Source organism: Bos javanicus, chromosome 17, assembly GCF_032452875.1.
Source record: "Bos javanicus breed banteng chromosome 17, ARS-OSU_banteng_1.0, whole genome shotgun sequence".
Classification (NCBI taxonomy): Eukaryota; Metazoa; Chordata; class Mammalia; order Artiodactyla; family Bovidae; genus Bos; species Bos javanicus.
The window spans coordinates 6,237,941-6,264,512 of record NC_083884.1 but is presented as its reverse complement, the minus strand read 5'-3'; the positions used below and the strand labels follow the sequence as shown (position 1 = coordinate 6,264,512).

The 26,572-nt window shown below is 46.0% G+C and overlaps 1 long non-coding RNA gene across 1 annotated transcript; it reads right to left on the bottom strand.

The window, feature by feature from the left end:
- Positions 1-1,280: 1,280 nt before the first annotated feature.
- LOC133228514 (uncharacterized) lies at positions 1,281-23,047 on the bottom strand. Its single transcript, XR_009730234.1, has 5 exons — positions 22,863-23,047; positions 4,307-5,439; positions 4,154-4,215; positions 2,955-3,109; positions 1,281-1,363 (listed from the first exon to the last, which is right to left on the bottom strand). It is a non-coding gene; the product is annotated as an uncharacterized LOC133228514 (long non-coding RNA).
- Positions 23,048-26,572: the final 3,525 nt, after the last annotated feature.

Here is a 26,572-nt window from a genome sequence, read left to right as displayed (position 1 = left end):
TTGCTGCTGCTGCTGCTGCTAAGTCGCTTCAGTCGTGTCCGACTCTGTGCGACCCCATAGATGGCAGCCCACCAGACTCCCCCATCCCTGGGATTCTCCAGGCAAGAACACTGGAGTGGGTTGCCATTGCCTTCTCCAATGCAGGAAAGTGAAAAGTGAAAGTGAAGTCGCTCAGTCATGCCTGACTCATAGCGAGCCCATGGACTGCAGCCCACCAGGGTCCTCTGTCCATTGGATTTTCCAGGCAAGAGTACTGGAGTGGGGTGCCATTGTCTTCTCCGAGCCACCTTGGGGAAGCCCCAAAAGCACATGCTGGAGACTGTCTTCTCAACTGACCTACGCCACCTGCCTTTGACCTTCACCCACTCCCCACCTGCACCTCTCACTGGTTTGCCCCTATCTCTGCTTTTCTAGAGAAGAAGACCAAGATACGCCTCTTATTTTACTGTGAGTGAAGTTGCTCATTTACTTCTCAGAGGGATTTGAAATATCGCGAGAATTGCGGCCTCTATATTTGTTCAGTAAGTAGGTTTGTGAGGAAGCGGACACCTGTGTGGCGCGGTCACTTCCCTGCTCCTAAAAGCCCACTGCAGACCCTCTTCTATCCTGAGCTGGTATTGGCTGTTCTGTATACAGAGTTTCAATCATTTTAGAAACCTTGGGGGGGCGGTGGGATTCAGGGAGAACAGTTTGGCTTTTCCAGACCGGAAGAGGCTCTTCTCTGTTCCTTGACTAAAAACTTGCTCAGAAAGAAGAAATCCGAGCAGGCGCAGTTCAGCCTCTGTGAGGACTCCTGTTCTCTTTCTCTCTTCCCTTTTTTACTCTCTCAAGACAATATCATCAATAACAGAACTTATAAAAAAATGAACTGCAGAGAGCGTGAGAAGTCTGGAGACGGGCTTTTTCTCTGCATTGCTCCTCTTGTGGAAGTTTACTGTTATATCCATTTGGAAGATGGGCTGTGTTGGTAGCAGCCCATCACCCCATTATGGGCTGGGCTGATAGGCAGAGTTCGCAGAGGCAGACAGGTAGGTGGCCTTCCCTCCTGCTCCTGACTCTGGAATTCCCTGGACGCTGCTGGGAGTCAGGGCTCAGCTCTGCAGCCCGTAAACAAGAACATCCCAGAACATCAGTTGTAGACACTGCTTTCTCCTCTGCCCTTCTGGCAGGAGGTGAAGACTGAGCAAAGGAGGAACACTGCATGTTCTCGAGTGTTCACTGAGGCGCGCTCTTTCTGTCTCACTGTCTCTAGGGTCTGTGCTCCATGGACACAGGGAAGACAGCAGGAGGGACCCGACTGAATGCTGAGTGCTGAGTGTTGACGTGGTCCAGCCACATGGCACAGGGAAGGCAGCTTCAGCCACTAAATGGGAAAAATGTCACATGGCAGGAAAAATGTCTGCACCTCCTTGCTCTTGCAGACCTAAACCCCAGCATCCCCCAGACTGAACAAACCATCTTCCGTTCCACCCTTGGCACTGTCGCCAACCCTGTCTCAATGGAGTGCTAGGAGCTTGGGTCCTCCCCAGCGCCCCTCTGCTCTATTCCCATGTTTCATCATCAAACCACCTTGATTTTGTTTAATAAGATTATAGAGTCTCTGGAATCGTCCATGCTCCCATCTCCACTTTTCCATCCTAGTCCAACCCCCAGCGCCCTTCACCTGGAGGATCACAACGGCATCCTTCTCATTATCTTCATACCCATTCCTGACCCTGCAGCAAAATTAACTTGTTCACAAATACAAATCATATTATTATCCCGCATTCTGTAAAGCCCTCAAATGTCTCCCCACTCCCTTTAAGCTCCCCTTAAGCACCTGTAAGTTTGAGTTCAAGTCCCCAAGGTCCTTAACCAGGGTTTCCTGGGCCTTCATTTCTCAGTCCATTCCTGCCTCTGCTAACCTGCCCATCCCCGCTTCTCTCCACTCCTGGGTCTTTTCACGTCCCACACTTACCCTAGAGCCTTTGAATATGTTGTACCCCAGAAGCCTTTCCCCACCCTATTCCTCGTCATAGCTCTCCTCAAGCTTGGTGGGATTTATTTTCCTAATGTTGTACTCTCAGTTCCATGGAAGAAGGCACTAAATCTGCTTTACTTACCACTGTCCTTGGCTTGCAACACAGTGCCTGACACCTAATAGATGCTCAGAAACATATAGACTTATTATATTATCTATATGTATAAAAATGAGATTTTAGTAAAACTGCCTTAGAACTATAAAGTCTGTATAAGACTGGTGATTTTTATTTCTTCTCTCTAGCTCAGAATAAGCAGGATAGAATAGTCTATTATCATTTAGTCTTGAAGGGAATTTATTTATATCTCTGTGTTAAGGCTTCCAGGCATTTGCATCTTAAGCTTTTTATTTCTACCTGCAGAATGAAGGGGTTTGTGCTTCTTTAAAGGAATTTCTGGCAATAGCCAGCAGGTGGGTTCATTAAGGAAGAAACGGAACACTCTCATGCTATTTTTATTTCTTTTTTTATAGTTTGGAAACTGGAAAACAAAGAGACAAGCTGAGGCTAAGGAAAGAACGTATGTGTGTGTGTGTGTGTGTGTGTGTGTGTGTAGGGGACTATACTCAAGATTTGGAATTCTCTTCTCACCCCCTTTATAAGGAACTACCCCTAAGATCCCCTTCTGAATGGGATGAGGCTGCTGGGAAAGCAGCCTGGGGAGTAGGAAACACCAGAACTACCCTGACACCATCGGTAAAAGCTTCTATTAACCCTCGGACTTTGAACAACCACTTAACCTCAGTGTCTTCATTTGTAAAGCAGAGATCAAATCCTGGACATCAGGATTATTGTGAGGATTAAAATAAATTGTGTTTTAGAAAGCACATTGTAAGTTGCAAATATAAATTAAAGGTGACATGATGAGCCCACTAAACCAAACACCTCAAATACAGAAATACAAGCTGACATTTCTCTCCCATGAGCCAGCCTTACCTGTGCAGCCCCATGGACATGGCCATGTGTCAGCAGCTTCAAGAACAGTGGTGAGTATGTGCATCGCCCCCTCTTCCAGTGGTCAGTAAGCTCAGAGACGGGCCCTAGTCATCTCACATCCCTAGTAAAGAGCAATGGCAGACACCTAGTACCTGCTGAATGAATGAAGAGATGGTGAGAAGCAAGAAGAAAGAAGGTCTGAAAAAAAGTGAGTGGGGGAGGGGTGAGCTGGACCCCTGGAGAGGTTTATACTTTCTTAGAAGTCCAGGAGAGGGCTTCCCTGGTGGCTCGGTGGTGAACAGTCTGCCTGCCAACACAGGAGACATGGGTTCATTCCTTGGTCCAGGAAGATCCCGCATGTCATGGAGCAACTAATCCCAGACATCACAACTACTGAGCCCACATGCCCTAGAGCCCGTGCTCTGCAACAGGAGAAGCCACTGCAATGAGAAACCTGGGCACTGCAGCTGGAAAGGAGCCCCGCTCGCCTCAACTATAGAAAAGCCTGAGCAGCAATAAAGACACAGCAGAGCAAAAGAAAAAGTCCAGAAGAACAACTGAAGGCACTAAATTCACGGGGCGTGCCCTCTTAACTCCCTTGGCTCATACCCCAACTCCTAACTCTCCTGGCCTATGGCCAGCTTTGGGGATGGGATGGGGCAGGAACTCTTTGTCTAGGCTTCATTTGACTGCAGGGGCCTCTCCTTGGGGTCCTTGCTGAGCGGCCAGAGCAGTGGTACAAGAAGAATGCTCAGATTTCCACATTTGGAAGCCTTTCAAGAGATGCATGCCCTGGTCTCACCCTCAAACAAAGGGGACAGAACCAAATACAAAGAAATGCTTTTTCCCAGTCCCCCGGCACCAACTAAATATCGTCCATCCATCCATTAAATAGCTGTGAAGCCCCTGCTGTGTGCTGCGCTGGGTGCTGGAATGACATAAAATGAATTGCACCCTCATCTCAAGCAAGGAAAACATAGCTACTTTTCCACAGGGAAGACTCAGTGGGGAGGGAGCAAGAGCCAGGCCCTGGAGGGGGAGGAATACAGCCCCCGCACCTTGACAAGCCTGACCCTGTCATCTCTCTCTCCATCGCTCCTACGTCACCCTGGGCCTGGGTGCCAAAGGTCCATGGTGCCAGGCACCAAGGGGATACCCTCGAACCCTCCACCTTGCTGGGAAACTTGCAAATCACCTACCAGTATGTTCGCCAGACTTCGGGAATTACTCAAAAGTTTTCTGCACCAAAATCTTTCTGGAGCTGACAAATAAGGAATGATGATTCCCTTTAGATCAAATATATGTTTTTAAAGGGAAACAGTTTTCTATTGTGAATGGAAAGTAGGTCTCACCTCAGAATGGAGCCCATTTGTCAGTGGTCCTGGAGGCCTGGGAGATGATGATCTAGATGTCTCCAGGGTCAGGGAAGAATGGTCTGAGGACCCATCTCCCCCACTGGCTGCCCCCTTACTAAACAGCTTCCAAGTTTTAGGTGGTGAGGTTGGAGTCAGAAAGAGAATGGCCTCGAACTTGACACCTGAGTGTCCTCCAGCTGATAGAAGATCACTTCAGTGCAGATGGAGCCATCCCAAAAGAAAAAAAATTGCAATTACTCAGCAGGTCCTGTGCCCCGTGTTGAATCCATCCTGCTCTATTCCTCACACACAAAGCGAGAGGCCCTTAGTCATTTGAAGAGATGGCCCACAGTACCAGTGTTGACTGAGGGCTCTGTCGGAACCACTTTCTCAATTCAGTTAACAAGCAGGGGTTGCCAAGGGCCCCTGGCCAGTGGCATGCAGCCCCGGATGGCGCCTGAGGGAGGTGTTGCTGTGATTCTAGCCACGTCCTTCATGCTCCACCTGTGGATGCAGCACAGCCAGCTAGCTTTCAGCGAGGAGCCCCCTCCACCCCCAAAGCTGGACTGCAAGGCCTTTCTTCCCAGGCCCTGAGCACAGGACCAGAGGAAGCTGCCTCTGCTGATGCGAGCGGAGCCTCTGAACAAAGGGGCCTGTGTGAGCCGCCGCAACAGCATCTGTGGGTGCAGAGCCGAGTCTGGCTGGAGTGCTTGCAGTGCGGCAGTGGGCGTGCTGTGGAATACAGATTGCCCCCGAGCCTTGGGGGCTTTGCTTGTCAAGTGGCGGGGCCTGGCTCGGGCAGCCCAATATCCGGCTGTCAACAGCCCGCAGGCCTGTTTGCAGCATGGCCAGGGTCCTGTTTGGTGATTTGACAAGAGTCCCAGGCTCTCCTGGCACATCAGAATTCAGGGTTTGGTGCTGCCAGCGTGGGCTGGCTGCTTCTGGAGGCTGGGGTGTTCTCCGCCATGGATCAGCTGCTGGCGGAGCTCAGGAGAGGCAGCTGGAAGGTCCCTGAAATGCCTCCGCTTCCTGCCCTCCATCCTCAGGCCCTCCCTCCATTACTCACAGGAAGACATGACAAGATGTTCCAAGATACTGTCTTGGAGAAGGGCTGAAACACACGCCAGATTCTGACAAAGATAAGAAAAACAAGAGCTTATAGAAAATAGATTCATCTGATTTTTTGAACAATCACACCTCTTTAATAATAATTAGTCACATCGTTGTGGGACCCAGTCTAAAAAACACTGAGACAGCTGAGATGCCTCATATATTTCCCCTTTGATCCAGCTCCCGTGCTTCTGTGTGAGCAATTTGTGAGAGGAGGCACATGGACTCAGTGTGAAGGGCTGCTGTTCATTTGCATCCCACTCAGTAAAATCATAAGCAGGGGAAGTGCCTCTCCTCCTTGATCCCATCGCTCTCCTGTGTCCTTCTTCTGCTAACACCTCCATCATCTCTCCATTCACCTGGATCATCCTGCCCCCTCTTCCTTCACCTTCCTTCCTAGGTCAGATCCCTCCATGCCCCTCAGCTCACACCAGGCAAAATCCCAACCTGGGCACACAGAATCCCTCACAACCTTGGCCTTTGTTCTAGTTCGGAGGCTGAGCACTCGGGGAAATGGACATTCCTGGGTGGGCGGGGCCAACCCAAGTTCACGGCCCCACCTCCCCTGGGCCCTCAGCCACTTTTACTTGTTCTTGAACAGCTCCCGCCTCTGTGCCCCAGGTGACCACTCTGAGCTTCCAACTCTCTCATCAAGGTTCCTGCTCAACCTTGAGTGTCTCAAACTTGACTGCAACTTCAAGGTCACCAGGTTCATTGTCTCTCAAATTCCCACCTCGCTCCTGTGAACACCTCCATCTGCATGGCCATCTACACCTTCAGTCTCAGAGACATGGCCCTCTTTCTGTGCTATTTCTTCTCCACCTTGATGACCACTGACAGACGGTGAGAGTTATCCCCTCTGTTTCATTTTTGTCAAATCTCTTTCTTCAAATCCCTTGAAGCTTCTACATATGCAGGAGGCAGACTTCATTTTATTGGGCTTCACTTTAGTGCACTTCGCAGATAATCACATCTTTACAAATGAAAGGTCTGCGACAACCTGGCAGCCAGCAAGTCTGTGAGCACCATTTTTCCAACAGCTTTTCCTCACTTCCTGTCTCTGGGTCACATGTTGGCAATTCTCAAAATATTTCAAACGTTCTCATTCTCAGTACCTGAGTCTTGTGGGCCATGTCTTCCTCTAGTTACTTCTCAACATACCTTCTCCCCTTCTCTTGCAAACATCTTGCTGTTTACACATCCATTCATTCCCAGCTCTTTGTACTCTGCTTCTGTCCACAGCCCACTACCAAACTCAAGTCCTTTCCTTACTAGAACTTTCTGAGGCCTTTGAGAATACGGGTTATCCTTTGAAGCTTTGTGATCCCTTACATCTGTTCTCCCCTTCCTCTGACAAGGGTTCCTCTCCCACTGCCTGTCCCAGGTACCTGGCTATTCTCTGGGAATCTGTTTTGAATACCTCTTGCCTTCCATACACACCTCTGTCGAAGCTCATCCTCTCTTGTGGGATGTGCAGATAACTTTCATTCCCTCTTTCTAACCCAGACCTTTATCCCCAGCTTCTCCCATAGGCACAATATTAATCCAGCATTTCCAAAAGGGCAATTGGGACACTTCCTTGCACCTGAGCTTCTGCTCTAAGTCAACCAGGGCTGTCTCAACTTTCCCCTCTTGCCCTGTCTTCCTCCTCCACTGCCCACTCATCTCTTCACTTGGCTGTCTGTTACTCATTCTTTAAGACCAAATATGTTGCCTTCTCTTCACTCACCTTCCACAACTATCTTGTATGTGTTCCCATAATACCCTGAGTCTGTCCCCACCGCTGTGGCATAGAAGTCTGTCCCCCAAATTGACACTTAAAGTCCTAACTCCCAGTCCCTTGGAATGTGATCTTTGGATCATTACACATGTGATTAGTTAAGGTGAAGTCATACTAATCCAATATAACTAGTGACCTTATAAAAAGGGGAACTTTGGATGCGCGCACACACACACATGGAGTATGCTGTGTGAACATGAAGGTTGGAATTGGGATGATGCTTCTAGAAGCCAAGGAAAGCCATAGATGGCCAGCAAACCACCGGAAGCTAAGGGAGGGGTATGGAGCAGATTCTTTCTCACAGGTTCAGAAGGAAGCAACCCTGTCAACACCTGGATCTCACGCTTCTAGCCTCCAGAACTTTGAGACTGTAAATTTCTATTGTCTAAGCCACCCAGTTTTGGGTACTTTCCTATGGAGCCCTAAGAAACTAACATGCCCACTGTCACACTGCTGCGAGCGTGTTCTCAGTCACTCAGTCGCGTCTGACTCTTTGCGTCCCCATGGACTGTAGCCCTCCAGGCTCCTCTGTCTGTGGGATTTCCCCAGCAAGAATACTGGAGTGGGTTGTCATCTTCCTTCTAGGGACTGAACCTGAGTTTCCTGCGTCTCCTGCGTTGGCAGGTGGATTCTTCACTGCTGCGCACTTGTACTGTGGTTATTACCTTTTGGGGTCTTCCACTCCTCCCTGTATCCTTTTATCTCCAGAACCAAAACCACTGTCTCCAAGCATAAAAAGTTTCGAGTAGTTGATGAATAAACTAATGAAAGTTCAGCCTTCCAAAAAAGTCAAGCTGCAGACTGAGCAGCTTCACTGATTTGCCGAGTTCTAGCACACTACGGTTCTTTTTTCCATGGCTTGTTGTGGAATCTGTCCACGTCTTCCTATGCCTTTGGGTGGACGTGCTGCTGGTTTTCTGGTTGGCCTTAGAGGAACATTAGGCCCTTTTCTGCCCATCTCATCCTGTGGCTACAGATCCTGCTGGGCTGCCTCCTCTAGGTTCCAGCTCCCTGGCCACCTTGACTCTGTCCTTTGGTCTCTTTGGGCCCAGGGATGGCCAGGACATCACGCTGGGGCTGGTCTCAGGTTCATTCCTTGGTATCCCCTTCATTCTACCCACCCCGGGGAAACGGCTTCTCCATTTGACTCTGATGAGCTGTCCGTTTCCTGCTGGGACCCCGAGAAATACAGTCAGTGGGCAGGTAGGCAGGGAATGAGATGATAAACATGGTGCAAAAATAATTTGCTTGAGTTTGTTTGTTTTTAAATAGTCTTTTAAACCCCAGTGATTAAGTCCCTCCCAGTTTTGTTTTCAAAGTACCACTCAGCATTTTTACATAAAGCCTGTTGTTTGACCTTATCTGGGCTTCACCTGTGGCTCAGCTGGTAAAGAATCCGCCTGCAATACAGGAGGACCTGTGTTTGATCCCTGGGTTGGGAAGATCCTCTGCAGAAGGGAAAGGCTACCCACTCCAGTATTCTGGCCTGGAAAATTCCAGGGACTGTACAGTCCATGGGGTCGCAAAGAGTCGGGCACGACTGAGCGACTTTCACTTCACTTTGACCTTATGTATGCATTTGGCTAAATATAGAAACTAACACTGAATACCTAAAATTTGCAGGCAGAGTGATAGGCACTGGGGATCCAAAGAGGAAAAGATCCTATTTCTGCTTGAGAAGACCCAGGGGTTAGTGGGGGAGACAGATGCGGGGAGGGCACTGTACTTGACCCTGGGCTCGGTCCCACATCCATGCTGACACTGGAATGTGGGTAATTGCCTCCCGGTCTAGACTCCTACAGTAACACTGGTCCTTCGACTTAAGCTATTTTTCACAGAATCATTCTCAGATTTTTTTCTTCAGATAAATGCCTTCTGACAGCCAAATACACACAAGATTATGTAACACATTTTGGAGTCAAACTTCATCTCATATTTTCTCTTTTCCTCACATTATAGATTCCTTGTGTTGGCAATAACTTTAAATAATCAGCTGGACTGGCAGTTGCCAATTCTAGATGATCCTAAGACTGGCTCTATAAAAACAGGTTCCTGAGCTTTATAGTCATCTGAGGAATCAAAACCTTTGGGGAGAACAAGTGCACAGGGAAAAGTGAGGCCTCGAGATCAAGATTTTTCCTTTTGAAACCCTTATGAGGATTCTGATGTTCGGTCTGTTTGGAAATTGCTGGTTTGGATTAATTCTTATTTACAGCAAATATAATTTAGGCTAAGTTTTTTCCAAACGTGGCTCCTTGGCCATCTGGGTGTGTTATATTGGCATAGGGATAGACATGTAGATCAATAGGATATAACTGAGAGTCTCGAAATAAACTTTATATTTATGGGCAATTGATTTTCTTCAAGGGCATCAAAACCACTCAATAGGGAAAAGAATGGATCTTTCAACAAATGGTGCTGGGGAAACTGGACATCCACATACATAAACATGAGGTTGGACCACTGCCTTGTCTCATACACAAAAGTTAATTCAAAATGGATCAATGACCTAAATGTAAGAGCTCAAACTACAAAACTCATAGAAGAAAATAAGCACAAATTTTCATGACCTTAGATTAGGCAGTAGTTTCTTAAATATGACACAAAATGCTCAAGAAATTAAAAAAAAAAATTAGGTATGTATTTTATTTATTTTTTGATAAATTTGACTTTGCAAATATTAAAATCTCTTGTATATCAAAAGACTATCAAGACAATGAAAAGATGATAACTCACAGAATAGGAGAAAATATTTGCAAATCATATATCTGATAAGGGATTAATATCCAGAATATATAAAGAACTCCTACAATTCAACAATAACAACAACAAAATATCCAAACAATACCTACTCAGCACTAGGTAATCTGCCTGAAAGACCTCTGCCATCCCCCAAAGAAAGGTGACCTTGCCTGAAACAATTCATTCTCTGCCAGAATAACTTCCTTGCTTCAGCTCCTCCTGTCTATAAAAATCTTCAATTTGTATAGTTCTTAGGCACTCCTGTCTGCTATGCTGGAATGATGACTAGGTCATGACCCATTCAGTAAAGTCAATTATATCTTAAAGTTAAAAAAAAAAAAAAACTCCAATAGCCCAATTTAAAAAATGGGCAAAGTACTTGAATAGACTTTTCTCCAAAGAAAATCTACAAACGGTCAATGAGCACATGAAAAGATGTTCCACATCTCTAGTCATTCAGTTCAGTTCAGTTCAGTTCAGTCGCTCAGTCATGTCCGACTCTTTGCGACCCCATGAATCGAAGCACGCCAGGCCTCCCTGTCCATCACCAACTCCTGGAGTTTACTCAAACTCATGTCCATCGAGTCAGTGATGCCATCCAGCCATCTCATCCTCTGTTGTCCCCTTCTCTTCCTGCCCCCAATCCCTCCCAGAATGAGGGTCTTTTCCAATGAGTCAACTCTTCACATGAGGTGGCCAAAGTATTGGAGTTTCAGCCTCAGCATCAGTCCTTCCAATGAACACCCAGGACTGATCTCCTTTAGAATGGACTGGTTTGATATCCTTGCAATCCAAGGGACTCTCAAGAGTCTTCTCCAACACCACAGTTCAAAAGCATCAATTCTTTGGCGCTCAGCTTTCTTCACAGTCCAACTCTCACATCCATACATGACCACTGGAAAAACCATCACCTTGACTAGACGGACCTTTGTTGGCAAAGTAATGTCTCTGCTTTTGAATACACTATCTAGGTTGTCATAACTTTCCTTTCAAGGAGTAAGTGTCTTTTAATTTCATGGCTGCAATGACCATCTGCAGTGATTTTGGAGCCCAGAAAAATAAAGTCTGACACTGTTTCCACTGTTTCCCTATCTATTTCCCATGAAGTGATGGGACCAGATGCCATGATCTTCGTTTTCTGAATGTTGAGCTTTAACCCGACTTTTTCACTCTCTTTCACTTTCATCAAGAGGCTTTTTAGTTCCTCTTCACTTTCTGCCATAAGGGTGGTGTCATCTGCATATCTGAGGTTATTGATATTTCTCCTAGTCATTAGGGAAATGCAAATCAAAACCACTGAGAGCTATCACTTCACACCCACTAGGAAAGCTGGGTTTCCCAAGTGACTCCGGAGGTAAAGAACCTGCCTGCCAATGCAGGAGACCTAAGAGTTTGATTCCTGTCAAGATCCCCTGTGAAGATCCCTTAGAGGAGACCATGGCAACCCATTCCAGTATTTGTGCCTGGAGAATCCTATGGACCGAGGAGCCTGGCAGGCTATGGTCCATAGGGTTGCAAAGAATTGGACCTGACTACTATGACTTAGCACACACAGAATAGCTATGATTTAAAAAAAAGATGAACAATAAAAAAAAAAGATGAACAAGTGTTGCTGAGGAGATGGAGAAATTGGAACCCTCAAACATAGCTGGTGGAAATGTAGTCATTCAGCCTCTGTGGAAAACAACTGTGCCAGTTCCTCATGATCTAGAAATTACACTATCTTAGGCATATATCCACAAGAATTTGAAACATACGTCCATACAAAAACTTGTATGCAAATGTTCATATTGGCGTATTCATAATATCCAAAAACTGGAAATAATCCAAATGACTATCAACTGATGAATGGATAAATAAAATGTGGTATTTGTCCACACAATGAAAAATTATTCAGCTATAAAAAGGAACAAAATAGTGATATGTGCTATGATATGGATGAACTTTGAAAACATTATGCTAAGTGAATGAAGCCAGTCACAGAAGAATTTATGTTGTATGATTCTATATATTCTATATATTGTATAACTTTATATTCAGAGTAGACAAAGCCAGAGAGATCAGAAAGTAGTGATTGCCAAAGGCTGGGGGATAGGGGTACATGGAGAGTGACTGCTAATGAATATGCATTTCTTTTTTGGGGGGATAAAAATGTCCTGGAATTAGATAGTGGTGATGATTGTACAACTTAGTGAAAGTACAAAAAACAAACAAACAAAAACCCTGTGTATTTGAGGCCTAGGAATGTGCATTTGAAACAAGTCCTCAAGATGATTTTTAGGCCACTGAGATTTGAAAACTGCAGCGTTTCATTTGTAATCACTTTATCCCCTGAAATTTTGAAGAATTTAAAATCTGTTTTAGAAAAAAAAAAGGGTGGGGGGCAAAAAGCAGACAACCAGAGCATGGAAAGCAATCATTCAGTGAACAACTATTTAGCTGCTGCCTGCTATGTAGCAGGTAGCATGCTGGGCCCAGTGAGCTAATCCCAAACCCTGTCTTATAGGAGTTTAGAGCTTGGGAGGGATGCAGCCTGCAAACACATAGCCCCAGCACCAAGACAGTCATGACATCTGCATTAATGGAGGTTTGTACAAAGTACGGCAAGTCAGCAAAGGAGCCTCAAGCTGGGCCTGGAGGAGCCAAACAATGAGGTAATATCTGAGCTGGGGCTCAAGATCTGCACACTTGGGAAGGTAGAAGAGAGTATGAATGAGGGAAGTGGGGGATGCTTCCAATCAGAAGAAGTGAAAGTGTTAGTCGCTCAGTCGTGTCCAACTCTTTGAGATCCCATCAACTGTAACCCTCCAGGCTCCTCTGTCCATGGGATTCTCCAGACAAGAATACTGGAGTGAGTAGCCATTTCCTTCTCCAGGGGATCTTCCCGACCCAGGGATCAAACTGGGGTCTCCTGCATTGCAGACAGATTCTTTACCATCTGAGTCACCAGGGAAGCCAATCAGAGGAACAGCATGTGTAAAATGCACAGAGAACTTGGAGAACTTGGCATATTAAAGCATCTGTAACAAGTTGGAATCTCTCCCAAGGGAGGACAGTAAGGAGAGGAAGCAGAGAGCTGGCTTATTGTGCAGCAAGGCGCCATTGGAGAGTTTAGAAAACAAAGATACCAGTCCTAGATTGGGAAGAGCCATCTGATGGCAGGATGGGAGACTGGGGCAGAGAGAACAGAGGAGCTGGAAGGCTGGAGGGAAGAAGGCCTGAATGATACACTGAAGGTCTAAACCAAGGCAATAGAAGGACAAGGAGGAGACAGTGTCAGGCTATACATATTTAGAATCCCTGGGCACTGACAGATGCTTTGTAGGACCCTTAGCAGCCTCACGGACCTCTACCTACTAGATGCTAGTTGCACATCTAGTAAACAGAAGAATCTCCAGAAATTGCAAGGTGCTTTTGAGTGCCTACCTGAGAGGCAGCTGAGACTCCAATAAGCTTAGACTCCGTTGATCTGGTTGTAGGACCATTTTTGTGTTGTTTGCTAATAAACCTCTGAGGGGAGGCAGAATCCATTCTGAGTTGTGCTGTGATTGTGAGGGAGTTAGGGAGCAGACTTGTAGCCTCAACTTCCTCTCACAAACAGGAAACCCCCCTGGTTACCAAAGAGAGGGCGACCGTGACCAACCAGGTGGCACTAGAAGTGAAGAACCCATCTGCTGATGCAGGAGGCATAAGAGACGCAGGTTAGAGATGCAGGTTTGAACCCTGGATCAGGACGATCCGCTGGAGGAGTGAAAGGCAACCCTCTCTAGTATTCTTGCCTGGAGAATCCCATGGACAGAGGAGGCTAATAGGTTATAGTTCATAGAGCCGCAAAGAGCTGGACACGACTGAAGCGACTTAGCACACACACGTGAACAATCAACTTGACTGAGGTCGGTTGGCCCCGGGGCAGTTTTGTTGTTTTCTGGATAGACAAGGGTTGACATCCCTTGTTTTAAATTAAACAAAGAGGTCATTAGACTGAAGTCACTTTTAATATCTTGGTAGCAAACTAATACTTAAGCCTAAAATCCCTCGAGGTTAAGAAATCAGAATTTAAGGACAACCAATAACAACCAACCAACCAGGCTTTCTCAAGTAAGGCAACTACTTACACTACAGCCAATCGAATCACTTCCTTGCTTTCCTTCCTCCTCTTCTTTATAGAAGTTCACCCCTCCCATCTACTTCTGTCAGCGGAGTGTTCCTAATCACTTCTGGTTTGTGACTAGAATTGATTTTTGCTCCAATGAACTCTTAAAATTTTTAATGTGCTTCAGTTTATCTTTTGATGCTCGAAATAGAGAATCCCCGACAGAGGGCTCCTGGCCAAGAGAAAGAGGAGAGACACAAACAGAGTGAGCTCCAAGACCAGGAACTTCAGAATGCAGAGAATGGATTTCGTCTGGGCTTCTCAAGTAACTGTTTACAGGAATGCTCACCCCAAACTCATGGATCTGTGATGATGGCCACAGCAGGGCCCAAGGATAGCTCTGCCCAGCTTTGAGACAAAGCAGACCTCGTTAGCAGAGAGCTCACCACGATAGCTACGGCACCAGGTAAGAGTCACAGGCTGCCTGAGTGGGAAAGGACCCCTGAGAGATCTTGCCTGTTATCATTCCTAAGAGTCCTGTGTCCACATCCGTGCTAGGTCCGGAATCCATCCATACCTGTCTGTTCCCTCTACCACCACCCTGGTCCATGCCAGCATCACCTCCCACCTGGAGGGCTGCCATTGCTTCCTAACTAGAATTCTAATTTCTTTCTTCTTCTCTATACAATCTCCAGAATGATGATTGTAAGTAAATCTATCTTGTCCTTTCCTGATGAAATGCCTTCAGTGGGCTTCCATGATATTTAGAATAATTCCACAATCCTTACTTGTTTTTGCAAAGCTCTGCAAGAAAGCATTCCAATTTCATCCAACCCTTTCTTCACCGAAGTCCAGCCACAGTGGCCTCCTTTTGGTTTCTGAAATGTGCTTAGATCTTTCCCATCTGAGGGCCTTGGACTCTGATGGACTCTCTTCCAGGAGTAGTTTCCTCCGAGTCTTTCTGTGGCTGCCTCCTCCTGCATGGGGCTCAGCTCAGATGAGACCCTCCCAGGGAGGTCTCCCTTGCCTCCCCAGCTAGCAAAGCTCCCGATGTCCCCGCCCTCCCAGTCACACCACCCCTTACTCCTGTGCTGTCCTTTTCACTGTAGGGAATTATCTTGCTTGTTGCTTGGTTGACCCTTTACTCCTCCCTCTAAAATGCAAGATCCTCCAAAGCAAAGGATTGCTCAGACCTAGCACATGGTCTGGTGTGTCCCAGGCACTCTATGGATATTTCATGAAGAGATGAATGACTTTAAGATTGGCGCCAGAATAAATCCATTTAACATGTTATGTGCACAATGATGACCAAGACCAGATCCCTTGATATCCTTGTCTTCACTAGAAATTAAGAGCTGTCTTTACAGACTACTGTGAAGGCCTACCTGCAGGTCTCTAAATGTTTTGGATCTCCCGCTCACCCTCCCCACTGCAAAAGAGTGGGGAGGTCCTTGTTGACAGTAGTTGCTCCCTCCTCTTCTTTCCCTCCCTCTCTTCCTCTCTCTGGCTTCTTCCTGAAAAATTGCTCATTAGCTGAATAGCTTAACATCAAATCCTTCTTCCTGTTAACATACAGAAGCCCCGTGATTCAGTTCGAAAGACTCCAATTGGCTGCACTTTAGCTTTTGGCCTCTTTTTTCAAATGATTAATGATCTATAAACAAACACGGAGAATGGTTAAAGCACCTGCTATTTAGAGGCCCCCTGTGGTGAATCCTTTTTGTAAATGGAAGGACTGACTGGTTTATCTTCTGTGTAAATATGGATTTTCTTATTTTGGATGCTGTGTTGGTTACACCTGCACCACTGATGTGAATCCATCATGCCCTGCTGTCACTTGTCTCTTTTCACCTGATCACTCCATTTAGTCACTCAACACACCTTTGTTGAGCACCTACTATGTGCCAAAGAGACAAACGAGGAAGCCCCTGTCCTCAGTGATGCCCTATCCATCAGGGGAAATGGACAAGAGAATGATCAAATAGAGTCTGCAGGAGAAGAGCCCCTCGCCATGCCCCAGGTGATCAGGGAGGACTTTCATGATGGTCCTTGTGCTGTCTGGGGGGAGATGAGTGGCAGGTTGCCAAACAGATGGAAGGCAAGCACCCAGAAGGGCAAAGGGCCTTCATGTTCAAAGACAAAGAGGTGTGAATGGGCTTTGCAGAAGCACTCCAGCCATGTGTGGATGTGGAATGCTAAAGGGCTAAATCTGAGGAATAAGCAGAACCATGAAACTATACGCAGGACTTGGGATTTTATTCTTAAAGTGATGGGGGACCACTGATGGACAGTATAGGGAACACACGAAAGGCCATGGACAAACTGCACTACTAAAAGATGACTTAAGCGGCTCTTGTGGAGCTTAAGAGGGGGAGGATCGGTGTCAGAACATCTGTTAAAAGACATCATCTTAGTCCATCCAGGCTGTTGTAACAGAACACCATAAATTAAAAAGTGAAAGTAGAGTGAAATTCACTCTGTCGTGTCTGACTCTTTGTGACCCCATGGACTGTACAAGTCCATGGAATTCTCCAGGCCAGAATACTGGATTGGGTAGCCTTTCACTTCTCCAGTGGAGAAGGAAATGGCAACCCACTCCAGTACTCTTGCCTGGAAAATCCCATGGATGGAGGAGCCTGGTAGGCTACAGTCCATGGGGTTGCAAAGGGTCAGACACGACTGAGCAACTTCACGTCATGTCACGTCACTTCTCCAGGGGATCTTGCCAACCCAGGGATCGAACCCAGGTCTCCCACACTGCAGGTGGTTTCTTTACCAGCTGAGCCACAAGGGAAATCCAAGAATACTGGAGTGGGTAGCCTATCCCTTCTCCAGTGGATCTTCCCAACCCAGGAATTGAACCAGGGTCTCCTACATTGCAGGCAGATGCTTTACCAGATGAGCTACCAGAGGTGGGAGGCAGTGATTTATAAATAACAAACATTTATTAATCACAGTTCTATAAGCAAGGATGTCAAGGATCAAGATGCTGGCAGGTCTGGCATCTGATGAGAACCTGTTCCCCACTGATGACTATCTTCTTGACACAGCCTCGCATGCAGGCAGGCACAAGCAAGCTTTCCAGACTCTCTTTTTATAAGGGCACTAATCCCATTCACAGGGGCTCAGCATTCAAGATCTAATCATCTCTCACAAGCCCCACCTCCAAATACCATCACACCAGAGGGTTAGGATTTCCACATAGGTGTTTGAGGAGGATACATTCAGATCACAGCAGACTTCAGAGTTATCTATGTGAGAAACAAGAAGTCTTTGAACCTGAGATTTTTATCCTTGGACACAGTGGTGCCCAGGGAGGGTTGTCCTCACTGAGCTTTGGAGTATCTAGAAACTCTTTTGTTGAAAATGTGGTATCTGTGTGCATAAAGAGGACCCACATGTTTCATGAAATGTGCAAAGGGATCTGAGACACTCGATCAAGGTCGTGCAGTGAGGACAGAGAAATCAAACTCCACAGAAGAGAGATTTAGATTTACTGGGATGTGTGACAGATAGGAGAAGGGTGGAGAGAATAGGAAGCGGTGAAGCCAAAGGTGATGTTTCTGACCTGGGATATGATTTAGAAAATTGTGTATCTTTCTAGAATCCTGGCAAAAGCATAGTTTTGGAGCAGAGAGTAGGAGAGAGGGAGGAGATAAATTACTCATTCATTCATCAATTATTGAGTTCTTACTTTGTCTTCAGTACTCTCATTGGTGCTGAGGATTTAGCTAAATAAAGAAACTTGCATTGTAGTGAGGGTAAACAGATAAACACATTCATAGAAAGTGGTGATCACTGGTGGGGTGGACAGTGTGCTTGCTACTTCGGGATGGACAAACGGTTGCTACTTTGGCAGGCTGGTCAGAGACACTTCTGTGAACAGCTCATATTTCAGCAGCAACCTGAGTTAGGTGAGAGAGAGAGGTTTGTGGCTACCCGATCTGGGGCTGTCATAGTCTAGGCAGAGGGAATAACCAGGACAAATGCCCTGTGATAAGTACATCCTTGGCTTACTAGAGGAAGATCGTGGAAGATAGCTTGGGTTGAGCACAGTGAACCATGAGAAAAGATCAGGTGATGAGGTAGAGCATGGTCATAGAGACTGGATCATTCGGACCTCAGCCCTGGAGGATTATAGTAATACTCATGGTTTTTTTTTTTTTTTTTCCCTAGGTGAAATGGCAAACCACTGGCAAATGCTAAGTAGAGAGAAGGACCCAACTTCAGTTTGGGACATGTTGATTTTGGAAGAGTGTGTACTCTGATGCTGGGAGGGATTGGGGGCAGGAGGAGAAGGGGACGACAGAGGATGAGATGGCTGGATGGCATCACTGACTTGATGGACGTGAGTATGAGTGAACTCTGGGAGATGTTGATGGACAGGGAGGCCTGGCATGCTGCGATTCATGGGGTCGAAAAGAGTAGGACATGACTGAGCGACTGAACTGAACTGAACTGAAGCAGCATTTCGGAGAAGGCAATGGCACCCCACTCCAGTACTCTTGCCTGGAAAAATCCCATGGATGGAGGAGCCTAGAAGGCTGCAGTCCATGGGGTTGCTGAGGGTCAGACACGACTGAGCGACTTCACTTTCACTTTTCACTTTCATGCATTGGAGAAGGAAATGGCAACTCACTCCAGTACTCTTGCCTGGAGAATCCCAGGGACAGGGGAGCCTGGTTTGCTGCCGTCTATGGGGTCGCACAGAGTCGGACACGACTGAAGCAACTTAGCAGCAGCAGCAGCAGCAAGCAGCTTTTGGGCTTCCTGGGTGGGCACTAGTGGTAAAGAACCCTCTTAACAATGCAGGAGACATGAGAGAAGTAGGTTGGATTCTTGGGTTGGGAAGATTCCCCTGGAGGAATTCATGGCAACCCACTCCAGTACTCTTGCCTGGAAAGTCCCATGGGCAGAGGAGCCTGGCAGGCTACAGTCCATAGGGTTGCAAAGAGTCAGACATGACTGAAGTAACTTAGGGTGCACAAAAGCAGCTTTTATTTATTTTTCCAGTGGAATAAAACAGAAATTATCAGAAAGCATCATTCTTAATTTTAAAAGAATATTTTGAGAAAATTACTCTGTGTGTGTGTGTGTGTGTACACACAGTTCTGGACGAAAATGTAAAATGTATTTCTAATTGTGCATTGTGATGAAAAAAGATGAAGTTAAGATGACATGAACTCCAGAGCAGGATTTTTGCAGGAAGATGGAGGAGGGTGGAAGATGAGAGAGGGAGCTACAGTTTGAGCTTCTTTTGGCTTGAGCTACACGGACCCCAAAATGGCCCAGTGGCAGACCCACAGGAGTAGAGGGTAGCTGGTTTAGAGCTGCTGATAAAGGAAGCCATTCCACTGGGGTGCAGAATTGCTAATACCTGAGCTCACCCAGAACAAGGTATGATCATTACAAATGATATGATTTGGGGATGTAGGCTCGAGTCACAATATCCAGGAACCATAACACAGTAACAATCAAATACCCTTGTTTTGAGAAAGGAGCGCCGTCTGGCTTAAATTTAGCCGATGCAGCTTTGTGAATGCCGCCTTGGTTTCTCAGAAGCTTCATCCTCAAGAGCCTTGTGTAAGCGGAGAGGGTGAATGTTGATTTTTCCCTCTCAGTGTAAATTTCACTCGACTTTTCCCTTTCAGAGTTCGTATTACCTTTTTTTCACTTTTATTATCCTGTCTATTTTGTTACTGTGCTCTGTGAACTTTGCCTGTGGTACTATAAACCTGGGAACTAAATACTTGGCTTTAGCTGCAAGAATGAAGACATTAAAGAAACAGGTCTTAGGCTTCTCAAACAGGTTTTTGTGTCCTTGGAGTTTGCACTGTGCCCTTTGTGGCAGAGACCAATTGCTGTTCTAAAAACTCATCTCCATTTCCTCCTGAGGAAACAAGAGACTGTTTTCCCAGCCTCCCTTGCAATTAAGATATGGCCACGTGACTAAATTTTAGCCAATGGAGTGTGGAGACAGAGCGGGCAGGCGTGGCTTCCAGGCCCCTCCCCTAGAAACAGGCTGCATTCGGTCTTGTCCAACTTGCCCCATCTGCAGGCTGAGCCTCTGTGTAGTGGCATAACTGGGAGCTTTCTGCTGAAAAGAGTACAGACTCAGCCAGCCTGGGCCCTGGACTGCATGGAGCAGAGGCTCCTTCCACACCCCTCCCATCCCTGGTTTGTAGGACTTTATTAGAAGGAGAAAGATACATTGTTTCAGTTCAGTTCAGTCGCTCAGTCTTGTCCGACTCTTTGCGACCCCCTGCACGCCAGGCCTCCTTGTCCATCACCAACTCCCGGAGTTTACTCAAACTCACGTCCATTGAGTCGGTGATGCCATCCAGCCATCTCATCCTCTGTCGTACCCTTCTCCTCCTGCCCTCAATCCCTCCCAGCATCAGAGTCTTTTCCACTGTCAACTCTTCGCATGAGGTGGCTTTGGAGCTTTGGTGTTATTGGAGCTTCAGCATCAGTCCCTCCAATGAACACCCAGGACTGATCTCCTTTAGAATGGATTGGTTGGATCTCCTTGCAGTCCAAGGGACTCCCAAGAGTCTTCTCCAACACCACAGTTCAAAAGCATCAATTCTTCGGTGCTCAGCTTTCTTCACAGTCCAACTCTCACATCCATACATGACCACTGGAAAAACCATAGCCTTGACTAGACGGACCTTTGTTGGCAAAGTAATGTCTCTGCTTTTGAATATGCTATCTAGGTTGGTCATAACTTTCCTTCCAAGGAGTAAGCTACATTGCTTATTGGAGTTTGTCTGTGACAGCAGTCCTCATTGCTTTAACTGCTACACCTGTGCCTACATAGATGCTCAACCAGGGGTCCCAACTGGATCTCCGTATTCATTTAGAGTTTGCCTTTGAAACTGAAATAAATTGGTGATTTCATTTTATCTCTCCACAGAGTCATCGCTTAGTGTTTTGAAAAGAAACTTTCTTAGTTGCTTTCATTTTCACTTACCTTTATATTTTCTTGCCACGGTTAAAAAAAGCAAGCAGTGGATCACTCCCTGCTTTCCTGGCCCCACTGAAGTCGAGAAAGTTGGTATCTACCCAGCAGGTGCTCCTTAAATGTTGCTCAGCTGCTGCTTGAGTTTGCTTTAAGAAATTATTTTTCCTCACTTTTGTAAGTCCTCGACTGAATTTACAACGAAGACAAGCCAAGTGTTAGTGGAAATTCCCGGTGATTGTACATAAATAATGATGACATGCACATTGGGCAGCGCAAGATGCCAGCACGGTTCTATACATTTTATACACGTTATTGGCAATCTAAAACCCTGCAAGGCAGGTATCAGTAACTTTTTTTTTTTTTTTTTTTGCTATTTTGAAACAGAACCTGAGAACAACTACAGGACTCATCAAGGTCACACCGCTAGTGATTGATTTGAGCCAAGATTCTGAATTAGATGTGAACAGCTCGAAAAACCAATCCTGATGCACCTGCTTTGCAGTGTGTGCTTTTAGCTTGCTCACTATGCCTGCTTGTTCCTTTCTTCTACTTCCCATTGATATCAATTTTCCTAGTTCTGCTCATTGACTGGTCAACACAGTGTACCCTGAATTCAGCCAGGGTCACTTAGTTTTAACAGAGGGAACAGAACTCAGGCCAGTCAGTGCAGGGAGCCTCAGTCCTGCTTTGATGGGTATTAGAATGTATAAATATTTGCATAATTCCTCCAGCAGATATATGAGTATGCATTGCTCACTGTTAGAGAGCAACAACGAGGGCTCCTTTTAATCGCCTTGTTCAAAGTTAAAAAAAAAAATGCTGGTGGATGTTAAAATTCTGGAGGTCACATATCACATTTTAGAAAAGAACTGGCACCCCATCCTCCTTCAAGACTTGCACAGGCCTGGAATGAGGATTGTGTTTGCTAAACTCGTTTACATTTGAATATGCTGCTGCTGCTGCTAAGTCACTTCAGTCGTGTCCGACTCTGCGACCCCATAGACAGCAGCCCACCAGTCTCCCCCACATTTGAATACACTTTCTGTTAAAAACTGGTGTGTGTGCTAAGTTAAAGCAAGGCAACCAGGAAGTGTGCATGGGTGTGGAGAAGCAGAAAGGAGGAACTACTTAGCTGTGGGTATGAGGGGGTCATTTTAAGGCTCACTTCGTTATTGCTCACTTGCTTAGTCGTGTCCAACTCTTTGCGACCCCATGGACTGCAGCATGCCAGGCTTCCCTGTCCTTCATCATCTCCTGGTGTTTGATCAAACTCATGCCCATTGAATCACGTCCATTAAGGCTTACTAGCTTGCTAAAAAAAATGATCCTGGCGTGTCTCAGGATGACAGATGTTTGGTGCGCAAGTCCAGTAGCTCTCTTACCTCGGTTGTATTTCTAAACTCTCCAGGAATAAAAACTTGTCCGTGGACGTGAGCTGATGCTGAGTCCCTTCCAACTCTAAGAGTTAAGAGGACTGACTCTGAAAGCACGCAGCCCAGGTCAAAATTCTGACCCAGTCAACCTGGGGCAATGGGCTCAGCCTACCCGAGCCTCTTTTTCTTCAGCACTGCAATACCCTTGATGCTGTGACCTCACCACAGGGTGGCCTTTGGGGCTAAATCACCCTTGCAAAGCATTTAGCATAGTGCTTGGCACAGAGAAACTGCATAGTGGGTTTGAGTGGTGGAGCCTGGCTTTCATTTTGTCCTGTCACTGAGATCTTAATGCATCTCATACAGGAAGGAGTCAGCTCTGGGTGCTGGAACTGGCCCAGACCTGGAAGAGCCTGGTCTTTGGGCGGTGGAGAATTTATATTCAGGATTTCACTAGTAAGACTCACAAGATCTCCAGCAGGAGACATTACCTGTCTGGGCCTGAGCTTCTGCGTGTGGAAGGAGAGAATGGACGGGAGGGAACCTTCCAACACAATGTGTTTCCAAGCCAGGACGTTGGCTGGAACTCAACTGTGGACAGAAGGAGAGAATGGTTAGTCCTTCCCCTGGCAAACATGGCAGAGTGATCATCTCGTTTTATTAATAGACCAGGCTATGGGAGCCATAAAAACAGGGTGGCTTCAAAATTGAAGTTCTTTGAATTTGAGTTTTTGTTACACCCGATAGAATGTGAAAAGAGAATTGTGTTATACATGGGCTTTGTATAATGATCTCCTATCTCATGCTGCAAATCAATTACTTATTAGCTTTCATTGCCAAGGAAAGGAAAATATATTACTATTCATTTTAGCCTTTTCCTTATTGATTTTGTGAGTACAGTACTAGTTCTTGAAGAAAGATTATATTCATTCTTTCATTACAAAAGACCTAGGCCACATTACACAATATTAAAATGCGAGAAAAGCAGAAATAAAATAAGCTTATCATACTCCTCTGTGGTGAAGCATTCAGCTTCCATTTTTCTTCTGCATATTTTACATTGAGGATTGCATTTTTCACTCAGTGCTATGTAAGGACCAATTACCATGTTACTTCATAGAGTTTATAATAGTTTTAATTGTAACATAATATCCCCAGAAGCATACTCTGGTTCATTTTAGCATTTCCCCTATCCTTGTCAGAAGGTAGCAGAGAGGAAACATGGGACTTGGTGTCACATTTCTTAGCAGTGAGACCTTGATCAAGTCACTTAAACTCTTCAGCCTTCAGTGGCCTCAGCTACAAAAATTCCAGCTGCCTAGAGCCATCTCACTGGGCCATTGCGCAGACTAAATGAGACCGTGTTTGCAGAAGGTTCCCTGCTGTCTGGAACGTAGCAGGGTTCACTGCTGCCAGTGGTACTTTCAACCTTGTGACCTACATTCCAATCTGATGAATGATCTGATTCTTATAAACACCCCACCAGAAAACGCATGTAACACAGACCACGTCACTCCCTCTCTCTGGGCCTGCCTTATCATTTGCAAAGTGAGGTGGTCAAACTATAAAGTGTGACCTCAAAGGCCCCTTCCACCATGGTCCTCGGCTGTTACTAAAAGCAGCTGCAACCATCTCGGGGAAATGACCTCTGGAAAGGTTCAGCCTTACTGACAAAGAGAGCGCCCTACGAAAGCCTGAGGGCTTGTGGACACTAGCTTCTCTTTTCTCCCAGATAAACATTTGACATTCCTCTGAGAGGGCTCTCCTGGCTCAGGCTGTGTGCCCTTCACATCTCCATTTTTCAGACGGGTTCAGCAGCCAGCACACTCACCCAAGGTTTTATTTATCCATTTCACATTTCTAATGTTGCGTCGCTGCGGTGATCATTTTCCAGTGTGGTCATTTAAGGAAGATAAATTGGACTGCAAATCTCAGGAGAGCAAGCATTCCTTTCAGTCAGTCCTCAAGGGACAAAGATTTTTCCCCACTCTTAACACCACCTGCTTTTGCCCTCCCTAAAACTCTCACAAAGACTTTCTGACTGGGGAAAAAAAAAGAAAATTTTGGCCTCAGAGTAGTTGGATAGTCCCCCTCCCTGGTACGTGCACTGTTACCCCTAACACTAAGATTTCTCAGATTCCCCAAACCAAGGGCAAAAAACAAACCAAAACACCTACTGTTAGGATCAGAGGTGCCACTGCAAGGAAATAAGTGTCATTAGCAGAGAACTGCCACCTGCCCCTCTGATAGCCTGTTCTCAGGAGTTTCAGTGGAGACAGTCCCCCCGACCTCATTCACTCACAGTGCCTGGGGTAGGGTGGGGACCCACACTATGGCCTGAGTGGGGAACTCACACTGTGGAAACACAGGATGTAAAGAGGCCTGGCACACATGGGCACTCACTGGCAGCTGGTACAGCATGAGGCCAAGCATGTAGGCTCTGAACCCTTGCATTTTTGCTTACTGTGTCATCTCAGGTACGTTATTTAACATCTCTCTGCCTCATTTCCGAAATGAGATGAATAGAAGAGCCTCTCCTAAGGTATGAGAGAAATAAAGACGTTCAGGCGTGTAAAAGCTATAGAATGTGCAAGGTACGTGTTTCATAAGTAGCACCTTTTGTGCTAAATGGACAAATCTGATCATCATTTTGAGGGACAGTCAATAGTATTGGAAAGAGGGTGGAATGGGTTTTAGAGACAGACCTGAGTTTGAATTCCAACTCCAGGTTGTGTTTCAGTTCAGTTCAGTCGCTCAGTTGTGTCCGACTCTCTGCAACCCCATGGACCGCAGCACACTAGGCCTCTCTGTCCATCACCAACTCCTGGAGTTTACTCAAACTCATGTCCGTTGAGTCAGTGATGCCATCCAACCATCTCATCCTCTGTTGTCTCCTTCTCCTCCTGCCCTCAATCTTTCCCACCATCAGTGTCTTTTCAAATGAGTCAGCTCTTCACATTAGGTGGCCAAAGTACTGGAGTTTCAGCTTTAGCATCAGTCCCTCCAATGAACATTCAGGACTGATTTCCTTTAGGATGGACTGGTTGGATTTCCTTGCAGTCCAAGGGACTCTCAAGAGTCTTCTTCAACACCACAGTTCAAAAGCATCAATTCTTCGGTACTCAGCTTTCTTTATAGTCCAACTCTCACATCCATACATGACCACTGGAAAAACCATAGCCTTGACTAGACGGACCTTTGTTGACAAGGTAATGTCTCTGCTTTTTAATACGCTGTCTGGGTTGGTCATAATTTTCTTCCAAGGCGTCTTTTAATTTCATGACTGCAGTCACCATCTGCAGTGATTTTGGAGCCCCCCAAAATAAAGTCTGCCACTTTTTTCACTGTTTCTCCATCTATTTGCCATGAAGTGATCGGGCCAGATGCCATGATCTTTGTTTTCTGAATGTTGAGCTTTAAGCCAACTTTTTCATTCTCCTCTTTCACTTTCATCAAAAGGCTCTTCAGTTCTTCTTCGCTTTCTGCCATAAGGGTAGTGTCATCTGCATATCTGAGGTTATTGATATTTCTCCCAGCAATCTTGATTCCAGCTTGTGCTTCATCCAGCCCAGAGTTTCTCAAGATATACTCTGCATATAAGTTAAATAAGCACGGTGACAATACACAGCCTTGACGTACTCCTTTCCCAATTTGGAACCAGTCTGTTGTTCCATGTCCAATTCTAACTGTTGCTTCCTGACCTGCATATAGATTTCTCAAGAGGCAGGTAAGGTGGTCTGGCATTCCCATCTCTTGAAGAATTTTCCACAGTTTATTGTGATCCACACAGTCAAGGCTTTGGCATAGTCGATAAAGCAGAAACAGATGTTTTTCTGGAACGCTCTTGCTTTTTCAATGATCCAGCAGATGTTGGTAATTTGATCTCTGGTTCCTCTGCCTTTTCTAAAACCAGCTTGAACATCTGGAAGTTCACGGTTTACGTATTGTTGAAGCCTGGCTTGGAGAATTTTGAGCATTACTTTGCTAGCATGTGAGATGAGTGCAATTGTTCGGTAGTTTGAACATTCTTTAGCATTGCCTTTCTTTGGGATTGGAATGAAAACTAACCTTTTCCAGTCCTGTGGCCACTGCTGAGTTTTCCAGATTTGTTGGCATATTGAGTGCAACACTTTCACAGCATCATATTTCAGTATTTGAAATAGCTCAACTGGAATTCCGTCACCTCCACTAGCTTTGTTCA